Source organism: Triturus cristatus, chromosome 4_1, assembly GCF_964204655.1.
Source record: "Triturus cristatus chromosome 4_1, aTriCri1.1, whole genome shotgun sequence".
In the NCBI taxonomy this organism is placed as follows: domain Eukaryota; kingdom Metazoa; phylum Chordata; class Amphibia; order Caudata; family Salamandridae; genus Triturus; species Triturus cristatus.
In genome coordinates, this window is record NC_140585.1 from 1,046,129,583 (window position 1) to 1,046,146,395 (window position 16,813).

Below are 16,813 nucleotides of genomic sequence, written 5' to 3' on the forward strand. Positions count from 1 at the left end.
GGAGTTGCCGAGCCTGGTGAGTACACAAACAACTTACGTAACATGGGGGTAATGGCATCCACACCCCAACTACAACAAATGCACTCACCTACCCCCAAGCCCTCACCGGACACAACCACACTCAAAAACAACGCTCATGCCACTAACATGTGTATGCCCCATTCACAAAGCAAGGCCATGCCATGTCCCAGCCTACACAAACCACAAACCCAAGACTGGATGCCCGGGATGCTGGGAGGGTGGGGATCACTAAACATATTGTACAACTCAGAAATAGACACCATTGCCCTCAGCCCATATGGCCCAGGTACATACCCATGCACCATGCTCAGTGCACAGGGACTGGCAAAGTACTGACAAGGTAGCTGTCACTTGGCCCTGCTGTAGGCAGCACAAGGCCCTCCTGTGACCACGGCAAACTCTAACACAAACACAACAGGCTCAGATATCTAGGACAGGAACTCACACTCACTGACATGGCAGCATGCTCCATGGGGGGACAGATACATCACCTGGGAGACCCACTGCCAAATCACACTACACCCACCAGCAGGCACCGTCAATCAATCAACAATCGATCAGGGTACTTGTAAGGCGCGCTACTTACCCGTGAGGGTCTCAAGGCGCTGAGGGGGGGGCTCCACTACTGCTCAAAGAGCCAGGTCTTGAGGAGTCTTCTGAAGGCAAGTAGGTCTTGGGTCAGTCGTAGGTGGGTTGGGAGGGTGTTCCAGGTCTTGGCAGCGAGGTAGGAGAAGGATCTGCCACAGGCGGTCATACGTTGGATGCAGGGGACAGCTGCGAGGGCGAGGCTGCCGGAGCGGAGCTGGCAGGTGGGGGTGTAGAAGCTGAGTCAGATGTTCAGGTAGGCTTGTCCGGCGTTGTGGAGTGCCTTGTGTGCGTGGGTGAGGAGCTTGAAGGTGATCCTCTTGTCGATGTGGAGCCAGTGCAGGTCACTCAGGAGGGGGGTGATGTGGCTGTGGCGGGGGGCGTTGATGATCAGTCGTGCGGAGGCGTTTTGGAAGCGTTGTAGCCGCCATTGGTGTTTGGATGGGAGTCCTACGTAGAGTGCGTTGCCATACTCCAGTCTGCTGCTGACGAGGGCCTGTGTCACTGTTCTACTTGTTTCGGTCGGGATCCACCTGTAGATCCGGCGGAGCGTGCGTAGGGTGTCGTAGCAGGAGGAGGAGACGGCGTTGACCTGCTTGGACATGGAGAGGGAGGATGCGAGGATCAATCCTAGGTTGCGTGCGTGGTCGGTGGGTGTTGGTGCTGTCCCCAGAGCGATCGGCCACCAGGAGTCGTCCCAGGCTGAGGGTGTGGGTCCGAGGATGAGGACCTCCGTCTTGTCCGAGTTCAGTTTCAGATGGCCGCTCCTCATCCAGTCGGCGATGGCCCTCAGACCCTCGTGGATGTTTGTTTTGGCGGTGTGAGGGTCCTTGGTGAGGGAGAGGATGAGCTGGGTGTCGTCCGCGTAGGAGATGTTTTTGAGGTTGTGGGGGCGGGCCACTTGTGTGAGGGGGGCCATGTGGATGTTGAACAGCGTCGCGCTGAGGGATGATCACTCACCCCTTACACAAGCACACACCCCCGGGGCAGCCAATAGAGTTACCCACTCTCACAATAGACATGTGACACAACAAGATCAAGCCACAGCCAAAGAAGCATCCAAGCCCAAATTTGACATGTCAAACACCCTGGAGAATATTTCAATCAGTCCCCTGCAACATACCCATCCACAAGTGAACATTGATGTAAATGCTAGGCACATACAACTACCTGGAGGAACTGTGGCAACTATAATATGTATGAAACATGGATGTCGCATTAAGCAGCATTAACATTGTCTCTCTCTCACACACAGGGCAACGTCATGGATCTCCCCCCAACAATGGGGGGGGAAGTACCACAGTCCCAGGCTCAGGAGGAACCTGATCCCACCGGCAGCGACACCTCACAACACTCCGCGGATGACCCCAACCCACCTGGCCCCTCTGGTGTCCAAGCCCCTGCAGCACCTGCTTCAGGTACATCTGTGCCAACCACCACCCCCATTACTGCCATATCCCAGGAGACACCCAGGAGCCCTGCCCACACTGAACAACTGAGCCAGTCTGACCTGGAGGGACAAGGTTCGCCGGGCATCCAGGAGGAGGCGGCCAACACCGACACTGCGATCCCTCAGGGGTCCTGTAGACCCGATGTGCCCACAACTGCAGGCCAGGCTCGAGTGGGCAGGGATGGTGGGAGTGGAGGCAGGCGGAGGCGAGAACCTGACCAGACAGCTGAAGGGACCGGTATGTCACACGTACGCAACATCATGGAGGCATACCGGCGTGACACCAGGGCCATCAGTCAGGTAGTGGCGACCCTCACAGACTTTAAGAATCAGCAGGCCGAGCAACACGCCAGTCAACAACAACACCAAGGATGGATGGAGGCAAGACTGGCTGAGCTCCTGGCGGTGCAAAGGGACATAAGCCATTCACTCTGTCGTATCGCCGACAACATGGGCAACCCTCCCTGTGACACCAGGCGCAGACCAGCACCAGCCACAGGGAGGGAGGAGGAGGATTCGTCTGACGGAGCGTCCCAAGCATCGTCAAGGCCTGCATCTGAGGGTCCCCGGAGGAAGGTGGGTCGTCCACGGAAAAGACCGTGAGAGGCAGCGGACCATCCACATCTCCCAGGTCACCTGGCCTGGCACCTGGCCTTCATGCGCAACAGCAGCACATCATTCACTGACATTCTCTGCCACATGGACTTGCTGGTCACAGTCTGACCAATGATGACCAACACTGTGGTCTGGACTCTGATGACTTCAAATGCCAAGGATCCCATCTCCCCCTGTGAACTTTGGATTCTATGCACCCGGTAGAGCACCTTATTTTTTCTAGCAAAACACGCACCCCACCGAGAATAAAACTATTTATTTGTCATGAGATGTTGCAGTCATTTTGCATTAGTCCACAACATACGTGTGGGTAAATGTCAAACTATGCCTGAGTGTTGAACTAACTCCAGCCATCCATACCCTGGGATCTGAGTCCGGTACAGGACACACATGGGTCACAATGTATCATCCGATACAGCCTGCGAGCCCAATACTCACCCGTGATGGCCTCAAGCTGCTGAGGGGGGGCTTGAAATACTGTGCGGACACACCAATCAGGAAGAGGATGATGAAGGCCTAGAGGTCATGGCTCATGTGGAGGTTCCCGGGGAGGGAGTCCCAGGTATGTTTGTCCAGGTGGGAGAACCATCTTCATGCTGGAGTGTTGTGGATGTGAAGAATGGTGGCCAGGCCAAGTTCGGATGCATAGAGTTGGGCCAACGGGGTCTTGGATGACAGATGTACAAGGTTGATTTTGGGGTCTGGGGTTGTTGACTGCCTCCTGAGTGTGTGTGAGGAGTGTGAAGGTCATCCTGCAGCACACAGTGATCCCTTGCAGCTATCTCAGGTGGACGTTGATGTGGATGGGGTGCGGGATGTTGAAGCTGAGTTGTGCAGATGCACCCTGGATGTGGACTATTTTCCGTGAGTTTGGATGTACTTGCTCCGTAGAGGGCGGTGCAGTAGTTGACACGGCTGGTGTCATGGACCTGGGGGATGGTCTGTCTTTCCTTGGAGTGGATCTATCTGTGGATCATGTGCATCATGCAGAGGGTGTTGCAGCATGAGGTACAGATGCTGGTGATTTGCATGGCAAATGTGAGTGACAAATCCATGATGCCCACCATCTTGTGTGCGTGGCCGCTGGGTGCTTGTGTAGGGCCCCTGCGGGTGGGACACAAGGAGTTGAGCCAGCTGTAAGGGGACAATCCTCAGATGATTACCTCAGTCCTGTACAAGTCCAGCCTCAGGTGGCTGATGTTCAGCCATTCATCCACAGACCTCATGCCTTCTTGAATGTTGGAACTGCCAATGGCTGCGTCTTTGGTGAGGGTGAGGAGCCCCTGGGTGTCAATGGCATACGACATGATGATGAGGTTGTGTGCGCATGTGATGGTGGAGAGGGGGGCCTGGACACATTGAAGATTGACACGCTGAGAGATGATCCCTGGGCCATGTGCCTGATGACGCCACTATACTACATACTGAAGGCTTGAGTCCCACTCCCATGGTGTTGCTGGTGGACAGAGCCGGTGTGGAGCAGGAGGGACATGATCTGGTTGGTGTGACAGGGCCTGGAAGGCGGGGCAGCGCTGTGTAGGCAGTTGGAGTTGCACACTCAGCATGCAAAGGTGTCGTGTGTGCGCTTAGGGTATGCCTGAGAGCAGGCGGTTGAATTTTGGATAGACATTGCTTGGAGGGTGGCTGCAACATCAGACTGTAGTGTTATGTGGGTCATGCAAGGACATGAGGGTCGTGCAATGTGCACGTTGCATGTGCTGACGGTCCTGCCTTTGGCACCGCGTGGCCGCAACTGTGGCACAGACAAGATGATGACAGCCAAATGAATGGGTGGAGGGAGGCAAGGAGGAGCATCTTTGAGGCGTGTGTGTTGCCGAACCCGCTACTTTGTGGGCCCTTGCTGCAGGGGCCGCAGGAGCAGGCGGCATGTCCTGGAAACTATGCCAAAAGTAGCACACAAAGACAAGGATGTCAGAAAGGACAACTGCAACAGGCGTATGTAAAGGAAGAGAAAATGGATGCACAATCACCAAAGATGACTGACACAGGATCAGGAAACAGAAGGCCGAGCCGCGCACAGGAGACACACCCTCAGCAGGCGTTAACGGCCCGTCATGGGGACCAACATGTCCAAATCCATACACAACCATGGACTTCATGCACAATCGAGATTCTAACCCATGAAGAACTGCATGCATGTAGCCAAACTACACATAGACTCATATGCACAATCTTTGACAACTATGCTAGAGATGCCGCATGCAAAGTGGCAAGAGACTTGCATTGACAGAGATGAGGCACCTTGGAGGGTGAGGAACCCCTTTATTACTCAGGCTCACACTAAGGGAAATGCATCAATATGAACAGAGTCACAGGTCATTTGGCTGAACATGTGGAACCTACACTGGACACCCCCTTCACAACACAGATGTAGTAAATCCAAATGGCCTGGCACACAAGTTAAGGGGATGAGCCAAACACCCCCTGCTGCACACGGAGAGGCTGCAATTCCCCATTGAGGCTCTAATGGGGATGTCCCACGCTATGTCCACCCGTAGCATCCCGTATGTTTCTGAGGGAAGTTTTACACACATTGATGCCTTCATCAGAATCCACAAACCATTACAGATGACTCGAAGGTTGACTATCAATTCATGGGAGTCATGCTACATGTCATGTGCCCCATGGTGAGTCGACATGTATGCATGATAACCCAAACATCCACAGGAGCAGTCCCCACACATTCCAAACACGTAACACCCCCAAAATGCCTTGCTGCAATCCTCACCCAAAATGACTTTTCCCCATGTCCGTGCATGGAACGCTGATTCAGCACACGTTGCAATACTCATGAGGAATAGCAGGAGGCCAACGATGACACAACCAGACAACATGCGCAAGAACCTGTGGATGACAGACACACAAGAAGTCAGCTAAAAGATTGTTATCCGCATACATGGTCATTTACTCTACAGGAATAATGTTGTCACAATGCGATTTGAAAATTTAGTGTCTCAGCCAAAATGAGTGGAATGACATCATCACTCGAGTGACACATCAGAACACACATCTAAGTCACTTAGCATACAGTCAGCTGGACACACACATTGCAACACATGCCGCACAAGGCTCCAAGCGTGCACACTCAGACCCAGTGACTCACCATTATGAGAAAAAGTTGCATATGAGCTGACTCCGGATATCCTCCTCCTCCTCCTCGCTTGCCTCGTGACCAAGCCCTTCATCCTCCACAGGTGGATGTTCCTGCTCATGCTGCTCCAGGATGAGTGTCACTGCCTTCTCCACTGCCATGTTGTGCAGCATGTAGCACACGAGGAAGATTTTGCAGACCTTTGCCGGTGCATATGGGAGGGACCCGCCTGTCTTGTGAAGGCACAGGAATCGGCTCTTCAGGAGGCCAAATGTCCTCTCAATCACTCGCCTGGTCTGCCCGTGTGCATTGTTGTAACGGTGATCTGCAGCTGATTTTGGGTTGCGGAGAGGCGTCATCAGCCATGGCATGTTGGGATAGCCAGAGTCCCCTACATGGAAACATCATGTAAATAAGTGGGTCAGGAGATGCCGTAAGATACAAAGATACCGCAAAAAACACAGGACAAACAGAGTATACCCACCAACAAGACATGCTCGTTCGTTGTGCAGCCGCAGCATCATTTGTGGCACCCTGCTACGCCTCATGATGTAGGCATCGTGTGCTGACCCTGGAAAACGTGGGAAATCAGAATGTTAGCAAGACACACCACAAGGGCATTTATAGAGTGGTAATGTTTACGGTTGCGATAGGCGACCTCCTGTGCCTGTGGTGGTACCAAAGCCACATGTGTCCCATCAATGGACCCAATGACATGGGGCATCCCTCCCAGGGCATAGAAATCACCCTTGACACCTGTCCACTCCTCAGGAGTCGGAAAATGGATAAATTCATCCAGGTGCTCCAACATGGCTGCCAAAACATCATGCAGGACACGGCTGAACATCGTCTGTGACATGCCACCAACATCAGCTATGGTGAATTGAAACGTACCTGTGGCAAAAAAATGTAGGGCTGCCATCACCTTCATCTTGGGGGTTAGCGCAGTAGGAAACCTGTGTCGTGGTTGGAGGTGTGGTGCCAGCTTGGCGGTCAAGTCCTCAATCAACTGTTGGGTGAATTTGTAACGGTGTATGCAGTCACGTTCCCTCATGGCACCCAAGTCTGGCATTGGTCTGGGGACAGGCGGTGCCCTGCAGAAAATTTGAATGAATAACGAACAGTGAGAACATAACAACATCAATGTCAATGAAATGAGCACATGCTCAACTGCTAATACACATCTGCTAAATACAGAGTCTGGTCTGTGCAATAAATCCAGGACACGTATGCCAGCCAGGTGATACTCCTACGAAAAGCCAGCTACACCCGTTGATTGTCAAGTCTACATGACATGCCCTGAAACGAGCTGTGGGCCATCACAAGAGTGACATACATCCACATATCAGCATTTGAAGGATGTCATCTCATACAGACAGCTGACGGCAAGCTAGACGCACAGATCACATGGAATGTCAAATGTACAGATCACACACATTGCGATGAAGGGGTACACGTGAAAACAGAAAACACAGACATTGAGACGACGCAGATATGTCCTCATGTCAAAATATCATGTTCGATGCATACAGACACACGTTACGTGGAAATCCACATGTGGCATGGTGTGCATAGATGTGTGCCATGCCCATCTACACACAGACACATGTTGGATGCATCAACAGCAGATGCAGTTGACGGAACACCAACAGCAAGCTCATGGGAACACATGACACACACATGACATAGTCACATTGGTGCACGCTGGTCGTTAAATGTCAGTTGTTAGTGTCCCTGTCCCTGACATCAGGGGACAGTTGCAGGTGGTGGTGACTGTGCCATACCAGTGATGCTGTGCTTGACACGTTTGTACTACATGCACACATGTGCAAAGTGTGAAGGGGAAGTGTGCCACATAGTGCCCCATCACACATGACATGTGTACACAGGTCATCACACATCAATTGTGCAAATACATGAGGAGAAATGTGCAATATCACTGCCTGACACACCTAGGCCCTGCACATGTAGGACAGCAATGACAATGACTTGATGTACATCCTTGTGCAAGTCTGAGACCTCCATTCCTTTCGTGTGCGCATCCCATCAACAGTGTAAGCGTGTGAAACGCACCATATACACGCTCTGAGGGCGTGTGTACGGTCGGTATCACTATAGTTGTGTGGCTGTAGGAGTACGCGTGGTACGGACCGTACAAGTATGCTCCGTATCACTATAGTAGTGGTGCAGTAGGAGCACGCGTGGTACGGACCGTACACACGTACACGTACTACCAGTGCCTACACGTACGTGTACTACCAGTGCGTACCCGTACGTGTAGGCAGTGTAGGCACTGGTAGTACACGTACGTGTAGGCACTGGTAGTACAGGTACGTGTACGCACTGGTAGTACACGTACCCGTACGTGTACTACCAGTGCCTACACGTACGTGTACTACCAGTGCGTACATGTACGTGTAGGCATTGGTAGTACACGTACGTGTAGGCACTGGTAGTACACGTACGTGTAGGAACTGGTAGTACATGTACGGGTACGTGTACTACCAGTGCCTACACGTACGTGTAGGCACTGGTAGTACACGTACGTGTAGGCACTGGTAGTACACATACGTGTAGGCACTGGTAGTACACGTACCCGTACGTGCACTACCAGTGCGTACACGTACCCGTACGTGTACTACCAGTGCGTACACCTACGTGTAGGCACTAGTAGTACACGTACCCGTACGTGTACTACCAGTGCCTACACATACGTGTACTACCAGTGCCTACAAATATGTGTAGGCACTGGTAGTACACGTACGTGTAAGCACTGGTAGTACACGTACGGGTACTTGTACTACCAGTGCGTACACGTACGTGTCAAACGCACTGTGCAACTGGTGCCGTAGGGGTACGTGTGAAACGCAACATACCGGTGTGTGGATTTGAAAATTACATAGGGGACACATAAGGGACAAATATTAGGCACTAAATGCATGCTGGTTGTCATGGATACAGAGTTTTCAGTTCATATTTTTCCATCAGATGTCCTGGAAAAGTCAGTTGGCCACAAAATGCAATGTTGCTAAGTGGTTGTTGACTTGACATGATGCTCAAAATTTGAACGATGCAAATGCTGTCACTGGTGTATGTGGAAAGGGATTGGAGTAAACGTAAGATGCGAATGAATCTGACCAATCCATATGTGCTCCTCCAAATGAATGCCCCTCAGCAAGACAGATATAAGTCAGCCAGAACCCATGAGAGGGCACTTGCCTGCACAACTTTCCTGTTGACAACACTGCTGCTGTCTGTGCTTCCTCTGGCACCATGTCAAGGTCTGTGGAGAGGGCCCAGCCATTCACCCAGGAGGAGAATGAGGCATTGCTGGATGTCATCCTCCCACAGTACACCAGCCTGTATGGGAGACCAGGGGAGCAGGTGAGTGCTGACTCCACTACCTTTGACTGTGCACCTTTTTTGTGACTGTCACTTCTGGCATTGTGTCCAGGTGTGACAGACATGCAATGTTGTTTAGAGCGGGTCCCGGGGGGAATGGCTTATGTCTCCCATGCAGAGCATGATGTAGTTCATGTGTGCACTCCTCACTTGCATTGTGCTTACTGTGACATTCACTGCATAGTGCATGACACATTCAGCCTGGCTAATCCTTTGTGGCATTTTTTGTCTATAGTCCTGAGGTGATTCAGTGGTCCCCCCAGTGTGACAGGTGACTGTGCCCACAGAGGTGTGTGAGTTGAGTGGAGCTGTGGTGAGAGTGTCCAAGTGATGTGTACGCCCCCTGGACATTGATGTGTGTGAATGTTCCTTGTCATGTGGGTGAGTGTCTATGTGAAGTGTTGCACCACAGCTGCATGGAGGAGGCAACAGCTCTACCCATCTGATGTGAGAAGTAAGCCGTGCTGTGTGTCTGACTTGCTGAGCTAGCCCCACACCTGTGACACCCCACAGGCAAGTGGCACATGTGCAGAGTGAGGTTTGTATCCACTGTTGCCAATGGCATGTGATTGATCTGTACCTGTGTGTGTCTGTGTACTCTGCTGAGGTTGCGTCAGTGGCCTGGGGTATGTAACTGCTTGGAGGTGCTGTCCATCTGCCTGGTGTTGCTTGTGATGCACAGTGTGTGCCATGGTCATGGAGTGTGTCGCACCCCTCATGCCACCTGTGTACTTTAAATGCCATGTAGTGCATTGGGGCTTCCACAGAGGCCAATGTCCATATGACAAAGATGCTATTCCTTGGCAGCATCCTATGCCCTGTTCAACATATCAAAGATGTTCAAATGTGTGTCTCTCTGACATGGAGCAGGTGTAGTGATGTTGTCTCACTTTGTCATCCTCACAGGTAACTGACTACGTGAAGGGGGACATCTGGAAGCGGGCCGTCAGGGCCGTGAGATCGGTGGAGGGTCGCAGTCGGCGCCTAGCCCAAGTCAGAAAACGGTGGCAGGACATCCGGTGCTGGACCTGGAGGATCGCCCAGGTCCTGCTGGAGGACTCACCTCCACGCCCACACGGCGGGCACCGACGCCTGACCCACCAGATGAGGCGTGTCCTGGCGGTGGTCTTCCCTGACATGGATAGGCGGTTACAGGAGAGACAGAAGCAAGGAGGAGGTAGTTACATGTGTGTTTGTTGTGTGTCACCAGCTTTTGGAAGTGCTCAGTCGCCTGGATACACTGCCAGGGTTTATATGTGCAGTGCATATCCTGTTCCCCCAAGTCAACCAGTGCTGTTCTTCCTCCCTTCCCCTCCTTGACATGTGTTCTCTGGTCTGTGTGTAATCACTATTGCACATGGTCATCTAGGCTGCCAGTTAATCCAAGTGCACATTGCTTTCTGCATCATGTGTGGGGGTGGTCTGTGACATGTGTTGGTACCTTGCCTGTGCCCTGTCCTGTTCAGTCATTTGGGGGTCCATATTTGTTGGCACTGATGCTGAGTCTCAACATAGGAGTGTCAGGTTTCAAATTAACAGACTTGCAGCATGCATTACCGATGTTGTGGCCTCAGACATGATGTGCATGAGTGGGAGATATGCATAGTGCTGGGACGGTTGCTCATGTTACAGTCAGATCATTTCGGGACCATGGAGCAGTGTGCCCACTACAGTCCCCTGAGACACCCTTGCCTCGGAATCATGTGTGTTATCCAACACTGTGCCCATTCTCTGTGTTCAGCATAGGTTGGCCTCTGTGGCATTGTTCCCTGGCCTCATTTGTATTTATCTAAAGTGTGCTACATGTGTCCACCGGACAGGGTGACCCCATTTGGCTTGTGCATCCTCACACTGGGCAGTGCCTGTGTGTCTATTTACAACTATCTGTTGATGGTTGTTTGTGACAAATATGTGTTGGCAGCCTCACAAGGTGATGTGGAGTACATTTTGGAATTCTTGATGCACATGTTTGTAAACCCTGATTAAGAGGTGTCACTTCTTGATCTGTCTCAATCACATTGTCTCAGGTATGGGGGGTTTGTGCGGGCGAGGCCTATATGTCCAAACCTTATATCTCCTTGCCAGGTCTGACTTGTGTGTGATAATTGTCTGGACAGACACTCAACATGCAGTGACCCTGTGATGTTGTGCAGGCTTTCATGTTTGTGCTTTGCAGCAAGTTTAAATACATGATTCCTGCTCATCCATTTTTGGCACCAGTGTGTGGTCCAGATGCTACGTAGTTTGGTCTTTGTGTACTGACATCTGTGTGGACATTCTTGCTTGCCATGAGGGTGTCTCCTCAGTGCAGGTGTGCCTTATTCCGACACAATTGCAGGCCCATTAGCGTATGCATTGTCCTGTGTTTGAACATGTGTGCCACTCCACATGACAGGCAGTGGGTCAGATGTGTTGCCAACTGTGTCATCATGGTACAGATGGCCATGTGACAGGTGGCATGATTCAAGTTGTTAGTCAAGAAGTCTTGTACCTTGGCACTCACCACACTTGTCAACATGTCTTCATGTTTTCAATGCTTGACTTTGATGTTTTGTTGTGAGGGACAAAAATGTGCCTGCATGACAGATGTCTCCCAAGGAAGTGCACAAGAAACCACCTTTACACTTTCAGGGGACACACTGGCACATTTTTAAGAAAAGCACAGTTCGAATAAGACTGTTTTTCAGATTATACATATCCATGTTCCTACAGTGTGGTGGCATTTGGGTAAGTCCTTGGTTGTTGCTGATACCAACTTACGAGTGTCAAGTCATCCAGACCGCTGTGGTGCCATGTATATGTACTAACTGAAACCCCATTTCTTTCTAACAGTGGCTTCTTTGAATAAGGCTAGCAGCTCATACAATGACTGTGTAAATGTAGTTTTGTGTGCACCTCCTTGTGTGACTTCTTTTATACAGGCACATGTGTGTTCTGTTCACAAAGTGGCACATTCACACATTCTAAACATGTAGATTGTGTAAAGTGGTGTGATTCCCAAGGGATCACAATGTATTTCGTTTGGGTTTCCAAAGTACTTACAGGTCTCTGAGTGTGGGGACACCTTCAGCATTGAAGTCTGTTATTTAGCCTTGGGTGCACCAATACTGTTTCGTTCACAGTAAACAAGAGGTGGCATGCTTTCATAGTATTGCTGTGCTCAACTGTTCCCAGACACTAGCTTTTCAGTATATTTCTAAATCAAGTTTTTGGCTGTTGTGTCCTATTTTTCCTTGTTTCCAAGTGGCATGGTGGGTCAACCAATTGGGGAGTACAGGGCTTACATATGTGCGGAGTAATCTAGATGTTATTTATGATGCATTGCCTGATATGCACTGTGACCTATTTTGTTTGGACTCATGTGTCACATGTATACAGGTGACTGATTATTTTCTGTATCTTCACCTTGCCCACAGCATCATCGGAGGACACCGAGGGAGACACCTGCACGGACCTAGAGGAGGGATCCAGCACCGGTGCCACCACTGCTGGCGAGTCTGTGGGAGCAAGTGGCACGGAGGGCGAGGGGAGTCAGGCGGAGGACCTGTCTGGTGGCGACACCGACTACGATGCTGATGGGTCCGAGGCTGAACTCCTCGTGGGGGCGGAGGCTGCTACAACACCTGGCAGCAGCACAACATCTGTCCCCGCCTCCTCCATTCCCATCACCGCCCTCCCAGTTGCTCCGGTCCCTTCTGTCCGTGCAGGGCAACACCATGTCTCCTTCGTGCCAGGCACCGCACCCCCTGCCCCTGTCACCCCTGCTGCCCTCACTGCAGAGTCTGTGGACATTCAGCGGCAGTTGCAGGTTGGCCAGACATCGATGCTGAATGTCCTCCATGGCCACACCAGACTGCTGACACAGATGGTGTCGTTCATGGAGGGCATGTCAGCAGCGATGTCTGACCAACGGATGTTACTGAGGTCCATGGACTCTTCACTGACGGCAGCAGTGAGTCTCCTGCAGCGCTTCGTTCCCCCCTACCCCAGCCCCATCCACACTTCCCACTCCCATGCCTGTCCCATGCACACCCAGACATTCCCAAGCACACACCCCACCAGATACAGGCAGCACACCAACACGTAAGGGCAAGCACACACCTCCTGGCACGCACACTCAGGGGGATAAAGGCACAGCCACTGGGTCTGGGGCACACAGACATACATGCAGCCACAGTCTGAGTTCGCATGCCTCACTACCCAGTCCCTCCAAAAGCACTCCCCTTGGCTCCCCTGCCACACAGTCAGACAAGGAGAGCTACATGTCTGTGCTGGGCCTCAGCCCCACTGGGTCACCAGCCCGCAAACGGGCAAGGCACTCCCCGGGTAGGGGAGTTGAGTCCCCCCCCATGTCCACCCCCTCCCCCAGTAGCGCTGATACCTATCCCTCTGACCCCCCCCTCCTTTGTGCCTGTGGTTTCTTCCGGTGCAGGGGATACTCTGGACACCCTGGCAGAAGTGTGCATCGCCGAGCTCAGCTCCATCTTTGGCGCTGCCCCACCCCCTGTGGTGGAGGCGTCCGTCCCTGCACCCACCACACCTACCCTTACACCTCCTGTCCCTGCGGTGCCTGGTCCTTCCCCACATGATGCCCCCCCCAGTCAACGAACCTGAGGGTTCAAATGTTCAGGCAAGCTAGGGGAGACGCGTGCCCATGTGTCCCCACAAGGACTTCTATTCTGGACTGGCCATTGGCCTTTGTATATAGTGTACTTGAAAAAAATATTATTTTATGCTGATTAAAGCATTTTTTTTTTACTTTGAACACTATTGCATTTCAGGTATTGATGTTGGTGCTGATGCTCCAGGAGTTGGGGTTGTGGTAATGTGTTATGTTTCGGGCAAAGGTTCGAGTCTGATGGTCATGAGGTGGACCATGGGATCTGCGTGCCATCACAAGGTCTCTGCAAAGGATCTTTGGTCGTGTGTGTTCTTTGTTTTTTGAGACATTGTACCAAGGAGTGTCCCTTCCTCCGTGGCACCTGACATCTTCCCTGCAGAGAGTTGCACAATTGTGCTGACCTGTGTATACATTCCCTTTGTTGGTGACGGATCCCTTCAACTATGGCCATGCCTGCTCAGCAATGTCTCCGGCTGCATCGTCTGTGCCATCCTTGCTAGTCACTGTACTTGTGTATTGAGTATGTTGCCATGCCTTCATGGAGAAATTCTCCCTTTTCCGCACTATGCATGTGTGTAATCCCAGCCTAGCACACATATGGTACTTGTTCTGCAGGGTATTTGGGCACCTGACTCACAATTGTGGGCATTGTATCTGTGGGAACTCCACCCTATTCCTTCCATGAGAGACAACATCTTGGTGGCTGTCCCAGCGCCTGTACATTCCTATCAGTCCTGGGATGTGTGTGACAGTGTGTGTTCCCTTTGGCTCTCTTAGTTTAGTAGGCATTGACATGACTATACAGTCTTGTGGCATGATCTCTGTGTGTGTGTTGTGCTGCATCCGCCAGGGGTGGGTATGTTTGTGTCATTTGTCCTAACACCCACATGTGGTGTGTCATGCAGTGGGGGAAAGACATCCATCCTCATGGGAGTGGGACACTGCTGTCAGTGATGTGTTGTTATGGCACTATCAACATAGTCGAAAATTAGGGATGCGTACATACACCCATGGAGTTGTGGTCATCTGATAATGGTGTACACACCCCCATGTCTCTGTCCACTGCTGGTATTCCTCTGCACCCACCCCTCACATGTCTCTGTCCACTGCTGGGAGTGATAGGCACCCACCCCTCACATTTCTCTGTCCACTGATGGGAGTGATAGGCACCCACCCCTCACATGTCTCTGTCTACTGCTGGGAGTGATAGGCACCCACCCCCATGTCTCTGTCCACTGCTGGGCGTGATAGGCACCCACCCCTCACATGTCTCTGTCCACTGCTGGGAGTGATAGGCACCCACCCCTCACATGTCTCTGTCCACTGCTGGGAGTGATAGGCACCCACCCCTCACATGTCTCTGTCCACTGCTGGTATTCCTCTGCACCCACCCCTCACATGTCTCTGTCCACTGCTGGGAGTGATAGGCACCCACCCCTCACATGTCTCTGTCCACTGCTGGTATTCCTCTGCACCCACCCCTCACATGTCTCTGTCCACTGCTGGGAGTGATAGGCACCCACCCCCATGTCTCTGTCTACTGATGGGAGTGATAGGCACCCACCCCCATGTCTCTGTCCACTGCTGGTATTCCTCTGCACCCACCCCTCACATGTCTCTGTCCACTGCTGGTATTCCTCTGCACCCACCCCTCACATGTCTCTGTCCACTGCTGGGAGTGATAGGCACCCACCCCTCACATGTCTCTGTCCACTGCTGGGAGTGATAGGCACCCACCCCCATGTCTCTGTCCACTGCTGGGAGTGATAGGCACCCACCCCTCACATGTCTCTGTCCACTGATGGGAGTGATAGGCACCCACCCCTCACATGTCTCTGTCCACTGCTGGGAGTGATAGGCACCCACCCCCATGTCCCTGTCCACTGCTGGGAGTGATAGGCACCCATCCCTATGTCTCTGTCCACTGCTGGGAGTGATAGGCACCCACCCCTCACATGTCTCTGTCCACGGATGGGCGTGATAGGCACCCACCCCTCACATGTCTCTGTCCACTGCTGGGAGTGATAGGCACCCACCCCTCACATGTCTCTGTCCACTGCTGGTATTCCTCTGCACCCACCCCTCACATGTCTCTGTCCACTGCTGGGAGTGATAGGCACCCACCCCTCACATGTCTCTATCCACTGCTGGTATTCCTCTGCACCCACCCCTCACATGTCTCAGTCCACTGCTGGGAGTGATAGGCACCCACCCCCATGTCTCTGTCCACTGCTGGGAGTGATATGCACCCACTCCTCACATGTCTCTGTCCACTGCTGGGAGTGATAGGCACCCACCCCCATGTCTCTGTCCACTGCTGGGAGTGATAGGCACCCACTCGTCATATGTCTCTGTCCACTGCTGGGAGTGATAGGCACCCACCCCTCACATGTCTCTGTCCACTGCTGGGAGTGATAGGCACCCACCCCCATGTCTCTGTCCACTGCTGGGAGTGATAGGCACCCACCCCTCACATGTCTCTGTCCACTGATGGGAGTGATAGGCACCCACCCCTCACATGTCTCTGTCCACTGCTGGGAGTGATAGGCACCCACTCCTCACATGTCTCTGTCCACTGCTGGGAGTGATAGGCACCCACTCCTCACATGTCTCTGTCCACTGCTGGGAGTGATAGGCACCCACCCCTCACATGTCTCTGTCCACTGCTGGGAGTGATAGGCACCCACCCCCATGTCTCTGTCCACTGCTGGGAGTGATAGGCACCCACCCCCATGTCTCTGTCCACTGCTGGGAGTGATAGGCACCCACCCCTCACATGTCTCTGTCCACTACTGGGAGTGATAGGCACCCACCCCCATGTCTCTGTCCACTGCTGGGAGTGATAGGCACCCACCCCTATGTCTCTGTCCACTGCTGGGAGTGATAGGCACCCACTCCTCACATGTCTCTGTCCACTGCTGGGAGTGATAGGCACCCACCCCTCACATGTCTCTGTCCACTGCTGGGAGTGATAGGCACTCACACCTCACATGTCTCTGTCCTCTGC